Source organism: Cucurbita maxima, unplaced genomic scaffold (genome assembly GCF_002738345.1).
Source record: "Cucurbita maxima cultivar Rimu unplaced genomic scaffold, Cmax_1.0 Cma_Scf00042, whole genome shotgun sequence".
Lineage (NCBI taxonomy): Eukaryota > Viridiplantae > Streptophyta > Magnoliopsida > Cucurbitales > Cucurbitaceae > Cucurbita > Cucurbita maxima.
This window is the reverse complement of record NW_019272058.1, coordinates 345,345-353,369: the sequence shown is the minus strand read 5'-3', so window position 1 is coordinate 353,369 and position 8,025 is coordinate 345,345. Positions and strand designations below refer to the sequence as shown.

General features: G+C 33.8%; 1 non-coding gene across 1 annotated transcript; it reads right to left on the bottom strand.

Annotated features, from left to right (window-relative positions):
• Positions 1 to 2,053: 2,053 nt before the first annotated feature.
• On the bottom strand, positions 2,054 to 2,126 carry TRNAA-AGC. Its single transcript has one exon. It is a non-coding gene; the product is annotated as a tRNA-Ala (tRNA).
• Between the last annotated feature and the right edge of the window lie 5,899 nt (positions 2,127 to 8,025).

Below are 8,025 nucleotides of genomic sequence, written 5' to 3'. Positions count from 1 at the left end.
ACCAAGCTCTTTGCAATAGCGAACTTATTAAAAACTCTTTGCTTGCTACAACATTTGCTTGACATAATTCGACCAAAGGACGGTATGGACGACCTTAGCTCACTATATTGGTCTCCAGTCATGAAGTGTGACGTCGAATCTTTGTGCATACCATATTCATTAACTATAACATGGCAAGAAATTTTTTATGTTTTGACTGGCATGCCATATTCTGTTGTTCTTATATATCTTTAGTTACATGTGATTAAAGCAAAGAAGTATAGACATGGTTTCCAACCAACACTTCCTTTATAGTTAGTTCGACGAATGGGTTTTTGTTATAATTTTATCGTTAACCCTTCCGCTCGATTTTGTGTTATGATATCAATAGGGAATGAGAAGCGACCTTACTTGGACAAAATTATATACGGTTTGATAATTATTGCTGATAACAAAGATAAATTAAATTATAAGCATTTTAAGTTCAAAAATAACAAATTACTTGTACACTTTTACTTATAATCTTCATTTTCTTTATATAGCTATAAGGAAGGGAGGGATAGAAAAGATACTCATAATATCATTATGACTATGCCATATTTCATTAATAAAAGAGAGTAATACACCCACAAACACACACACATATATTTCGAGAGAGAGAGAGAGAGGGCTTATTATAAGTAGGGATAGCATTCTAGTAGTTGTATTGCTACTTGGGGATAAGGAACTCGAGAACTTCTTTAAAAGATGAGAGCTTATAAGTAGGTGGCGATGGATATATCACATGCACAAAAAGAAAATTCTGCACCTTTGTAATAAAAGACCAAGGAATATCATCGTTATTTATAACTTCTATCACAATAATATAAATTCTGCGAGGACGATGTTCTCTAGTCATACTAACTAGACCGTTCACCACACGCTTGTAGATGACACGATATCCACTATTCTCGTTATTCTTTTCAATTACGAACCTTCCTGCATTTTGCACTACTAGGACATTGACATCTTTAATTGGTACTAAAGCATCTAAAGGCAACCCTTCCACACTGCTCATTCTAACACCTTTGGTAAATTATTCCAAGAGACATTGTTAGGCCGATTTTGTTCATGAATACTTAAGAATTTGATATTTATAGTTGTAGTTGAACGCTACTTAAATAGAGGAAATGAAATCTTACAATAGAGTCTAATAAAGCGTTTGTCCATTAGAATAGGTTGGAATTAAATTATTTACAGTTCGAGATAATAGTTGTATTCTTTGATTTGTTCTCGTAAATGTATATATATAAAAAAAAAATCTTATATATTTTTAGATATAATTTAAGATTACCTATTTAATAAAACTCCATCCAAACTTTTACTCATAAATTTAGTTATTATTTGTATACAATTGTTAATATGTAAGAAAATACACGTAAAAAATGTTTATACTATTGGAAATACACTAGTCTCGGTTGTTTGACTAAAACAATGCAACCATTATCCAAACTAAAGAATTTGATTCGAAGCTATCTCCTAATAGAGGGAGGCTTAATTAGACTTTGTTGTAAGATTCGACCATATCAATTTGAATAGCGTTCTCCACAACTATAAATATCGAACTCCAAAGTATTCATGAGCAAAGTAAGTTTGTTGAAAATCTAGTTCCAATTAAGGGTGTCAACGATGAAGAAGTGCAAGCTGTTGGAAGGTTTGCCATGAAAAATTTCAGAGGTGGTAGATATAATTTAATTTACAAGTACGTGGTGAACGGTCTTTTCAGTCTCATATAGGCTTTGTTCCCAAATTTTATATTATTGTGATAGAAGCTATAAATGACAATTATATTCATTGGTCAAGTTCTCCTTATATAAGTATCTTTTCTTTTTCTCTGGTATCCACCTTATACATAACATGTTAAATATCCTTATATAAGTATCTTTATAAGTATCTTTTCTTTTTCTCTTGTACCCACCTTATACATAACATGTTAAATTAATCCTTATATAAGTATCTTTTCTTTTTCTCTCGTACCCACCTTATACATAACATGTTAAATTAACTCATACTTAAAAAAATCATTTCTTTCTTTTGGAGATGCGGGGTATCGATCCCCGTACCTCTCGCATGCTAAGCGAGCGCTCTACCATCTGAGCTACATCCCCATAATTTTTGCATCACAAAACCCTAAATTTTTCGTCATCAATAATAGTGAAAATGAACAACAAGTCATGAATAAGGAAAAATTGAAAAGAAACAATATATTTAATAATAAATAGTCTTATTTTTAGAGATGCGGGGTATCAATCCCCGTACCTCTCACATGCAAAGCAGGCACTCTACCATCTAAGCTACATCCCCATGATTCTTACATCATAAAACCCTAAATGTCCCATCATCAATAATAGTGAAAATAAAAAAATATCAAAATATTAATATCAAATAGTTTGTTTTGGTGATGCGGGGCATCGATAATTGTGAAAAAGAAAAAAATATAATAACAAATTAAATAATTTCTTTTGGAGATGCAGGTTATCAATCCCCATACAACTTGCATGCAAAGCGAGCGCTCTACCATCTAAGCTACATCTCCACAATTTGTACATCACAAAACCCTAAACGTCTCGTCATGAATAATAGTGAAAATGAAAAAATATCGCTACTCATTATGTCATAAATAAGAAAAAATTGAATAGAAATAAAATATTAATAACAAATAGTTTTTTTGGAGATACGGGATATCCCCTTACCTCTCACATGCTAAATGAGAGAATATAAATAAATATTAATAACAAATAGTTTCTTTTGGAGATGCAAGATATCCCGTTAATAATAAATCTAAAGATGCAGGGTATCGATCCCCATACCTCTCGTATGCAAAGCAAGTGCTCTATCATCTAAGTTATATCCCCACAATTCTTACGTCACAAAGTTCTAAGCATCTCGTCATCAGTAATAGTGGAAATGAAAAACTATCCCAGCTCATTATGTCCTAAATAAGAAAAAATTGAAAAGAAATAATATATTTAATAATCGATTCAATTAAAGATGCAAGGTATTGATCCCCATACTTTCCACATGGGAAATGAACGCTCTACCATTTGAACTACATCCCTACGATTCTTACATCAAAAAACCCTAAACGTCCCTTCATCAATAATTGTGAAAATGAAAAAGTATATATGCATATTATGTCATAAATAAGAAAATATTGAATAGAAATAAAATATTAATAATAAATAGTTTCTTTTGGAGATGCGAGGTATCGATCCCCATACCTCTCGCATGCTAAGCGAAGCTACATCCACACAATTCTTGCATCACAAAACCCTAAATTTTCCATCATCAATAATAGTGAAAATGAAGAAATATCATTACTCAACATGTCATGAATAAGAAAAAATTTAGAAGAAGTAATTTTCAATAATAGTGACATGAAAAACTATCCTTGCTCATTATTTAGTGATCGATTCATTTTGGAGATGCAAGGTATTAACCCCGGAACTTTCCACATTAGAAGTGAGTGCTCTACTATCTGAGCTACATTCCCACAATTCGTACTACAATCTCTTGAAGGGGCATTTTGAGAATCAAACTCGAGATCTCTCACACCAAGAGCGAGCAAGAATCATACCACTAGACCAAATGCCCTTGTTATACCACTTGAAACGTATGTATGAAGCCTTAGGCCTAGGTATTAAGTTTGTATAAACACATGAAGTCCTCAAGAGGTAGAATGTGTCTTGGAGAATAAAGCCTTGGGATGGGATGTTAAGAAAGACTATGAGTATTAAGAGCATGATGGTAAGTATAAAATGTCGAATATGAAGTCCTTCGATAAGAAAAGAATTAGGGGCATTTCAAGAATTGAACTCAAGAATCATACCACTAAACTAAATGCCTTTTCTTGAACACCCAATATTTTTAACTTCTACTTAAATATATTTTTCTCTCATGAAAAGTTGAATTGTTATAATATAAAAGGGTTATCAAACAACCCAACAAAAGAAACAAACTAATCAATTTGGGTTGGATTGATTCGGTTTAGTTCATCAGTTTGTTTGATTTAATTTTTCTATTTTGTCTCATATGACAAGAAAATGAAGTTGTATTGAATGCACCTCAGTTTCATTTATGACAAGCTCATATGAAACATAATTGCATTAATAGTACTCAGAGTTGGAGTCTATAAGCATTTCATGAACTTCCGTGCAATTTATGCTTCATTAAAGATGAGATAAACTTTGGGGAACTTTAAATTACTTCACGTGGAGCTTCAATTACTATATGCTAGTTACAATCTTTAGGATTAACTAATTGGACTCAGAGTTGGAATCTATAAGCATTTCATGAACTTCCGTGCAATTCATGCTTCATTAAAGATGAGATAAACTTTGGGGAACTTTAAATTACTTCATGTGGAGCTTCAATTACTATAGGCTAGTTACAATCTTTAGGATTAACTAATTGGACACAAATTCATGAATTTAGGGAATTTTTTGTGTAATTATCAACTACAACTTATGTTTTCAAAGTTTTAGGACATAATTTAGGTAGTTGTTTTCATGAGTCGTATACTTGTTTATTTGCATAATATGGATTCAGTTGAACTATTATTATCGATAAGATGGAGAAAGAAATTGTCTTTGAAATGACTAATAGACCTAGGTTCATCGTTGTTGTTTTTTAACTTGTGATTTTGCAGAAAGTTTAACTAATATGAACTTTCATGTCACAAGAACTTCAAAGAAAATCAAGAATATACCCTAAACATCATTCAAGATGACAATAAAATGGAGTTAAATTAAACGCACTTTAGTTTCATGTTTGGCGTGTTTACGATAAAGCATAATTGTATTAATGATCTTAAGAGAAATTCCTATTTTATTAGAGGAGACCAACTTTATTTAAGGTACTAGGAGTTCAAGAATCTGGATTTAAATTTGTATCTAATTATTTCTTTTTATGACTAATTATAAATTAAGACAAAAATATTTTTGTAAAGATAGATTAAACTCGAAAGCTTTGGTGACGAAACCATGTTTAGACTAGCAGTTTAAAGTCAGGAGATGCGGTCACAGGTGTGATTATTTTGGATGGGTTCGTATGAGGGAGCCTTCAAAGATTGTGCACTCACAGATGGGGTTGTTATGCAGTGTTAGTTTGTCTTTGTGTTTAAGTTTTTTTGTACTTTTTTTTTTTTTTTTTGTAATTCTATCCCAAACACTTTTTTTTGTTGGGATAAATTTGAACAGCATCGTCTTATAATTTAATTTTATTTTATATTTAATGTGGTGTTGTTTTCTCAATCTTATTTTAATTTTACAGCATTATGTTATATTAATTTACTTTTATTTTTATTTGTTTTCCCTTTCAATTTTAGTTTTTATTTGAGTTTTGAACCCTTGAAATTTTGGTTGTGACAGATTGGTATCAGAGCAACCGGATTTTAAATTATATAGATTTTTTCTTAAGATAAAGAGTCGTATATATCTATGACTCAGCTCGATGACACGTCTCCCCGTGACCAAGTAAGCAGTCTAACCCTATTTTGTAGTATATGGTATGTTGTAAAACTTGTATGAATTTACTGTATGTTTTGATTTTCGTGGTAGTTATAAAATGTTCTTGGATGTTAAAGAGTGAACGTTAACTATATAAGACCATAATGAATCAACGTTATAGTGTCTAGATATGGTGAGGAGGAAAAGAGTGGTCATGAGATATATGACTAGCCTTAGGAAAACAGAGAGTTTTCGTTGTAGAGTGCGAGACATCTAATCCATGAAATTTTGGTACTAGAAATGAAGAAACTGGAGATGGTCCCCAAACGTCTGTATGGACCATTTTCAATTGAGGAGGAAAAGAGTGGTCATGAGTAAACGCCTACTGTATAGTTAGCCTTCATATCCAACATTCTAGAGCCCAAATAGTCAGGGATTGACATTCTGCTAGAACACAAAGTCATTTACATGCCCCTAGAAAATGCCTAGTAGTAACGGAGTCTAACCCAATGATCATTCAGACAAACATCCATCAACATAGAGGGGTGAAAATGATGATGATAGTACAGTTGCAAAAGAATCTTAGCCATGATGAATCTACACTTGCTGCCATTGTTGTATTTGAAAACGGGAAGTGCACCACGACCCAAAACAAGAAGGTCAAATATTGAGTTTAACTCCACCAAGAGAGATAAATCACAAGATTAGTTTTATGTCACCTGCCACAAACAGATGTCATGCGGCTTAGCCTGAGCTAGTTTAATTCTACAAATAGCAAAATGGCATGTTCACAGTCGGGTTTATTTGACCTGCAAAATCTCTTGTAAGTGATCACTCAAATGCTTGGCAAAGACACCAAGCCAACACTTCTACTAAAGAAGGGAGACAAAAACAAACCACTAAAGCAACACATGTTCACGCAAAAATACCAACCATACGAATGAAGAGAAGGGTCGACCACAATAATTTCAAAGCAAATAGAGAATTATAATAAGTTAAGGTCAGATCAACATTGAGTTAAAAGCAACAAGAACCAAAGACTGGTGCGAAAATTCTATGGACTAGTCGAAGTTATACACAAGATTAGAAAGACATCATATAAAATCCAATTGCTCCTATGGATACAGACTAACCCTGTTGTCCACGTCAGTAACTTAAAACGTTATTATTCCGACCAAGAAAACATCAAGTAGAAGCAAGTGTATCACGTCATGCAAAGAAGAAAATGTTTCAAGCAAAGAAAGTAGGAAAGACACCAATAGAGAAGAGTTGAAGAGTTAACAAACCGAGAAGTGATTTTCAACAGCTTCTAGTAGGTTGGAAAAGACTCCTCAATACTGAGATCAGCTAGAAGCGCATCGCGAGACCTAAAGTCAGCCTCATCCTACAACGTTGAGTTTATGAAGAGCCGGTTGATAGAGATATTGACAAATTGTGTAAGGGCAGATGTCGCGGTCATGATTGGCCAAGGCGTGTTGCCTGTGGCTGCATGTTAGACGACTCAGCTATTCTTGTAAACGATTTGTGGTTCATGGTGGCATGCTCATTCCAAACCCCTTTTACTTGCATTCATCTTAGATAGGCTTTTACTATTATTGTTGTGCCAATACGGGGTGTATGATTAGTCATCAAAATCACATCTACACCCATCATTACTAAAATGTCCCAAAATGTACTATGGGAGAACGTGACCAGTTGTTGTTTGTTCACTTTTAGCTTATAACATTACTCTATTTGAAATTGTTTTTAACGTATTTCCTCGCTCACGTTTTGTAAAATATTTCTTCTAAACGTGATTCGAGCATACACCGTTATTGTTCCTTCAGTCTAAATTTTGCATGGTTGACTTGTTCATTGGATTAGAACAAATGTCACATAATAAGTGTCTAACTACTGCAAGAGTGCGATTGTGACACTTGTCTTCCGTTCAATTGTGGGCTGCATCTTCTGACTAGTTACGTGCTTCTTACTAGTTACGTGAGTTTGGCTTGGAGCATACATGTAGATTGAAAAAGAAATGGTTGGATGCGGACTGCGAATAAGGGTTGGGCCACGGAAGGATTGTGACCACAAATGACCTATTTAGAAAATTTGTACTCCTTTCCTAAAACCTTTAGCAAACAACATACCCAAAACAGATGCGCTACACCTCGTCTCACCCCCCCGGAGCATATGGATCCACCCAATCGATGAACACTCAAACCAAACTCGCCCATACTTTTTGGCATAGGGACGTGAGAACCAATCCGAGTAATCTATAGTGGGGAGACCCCTTAAAGCAACAAACGAGAATGACTAGGTTGATAGCAAGGTTAAAGAAAATGTGAGTATAAAAAGACGTATCGCATAACCGTCCCTATAAGCAGCTTCATTCTTTCTTGATCTATGCACCGACTTTATGAAAAAAATCAGTCTTTCTGCTAAAAGTGTGACTGTTGAGTATGGATAAGCGAACCTCTTGGTTCGGGGGAAACCGGAGATGTTGGCTAAGAAAACTAAGCAGGCAAGTACAGGACGGACAAAATGCACATACAAATTGATTGACATGATCCCTCTCTCT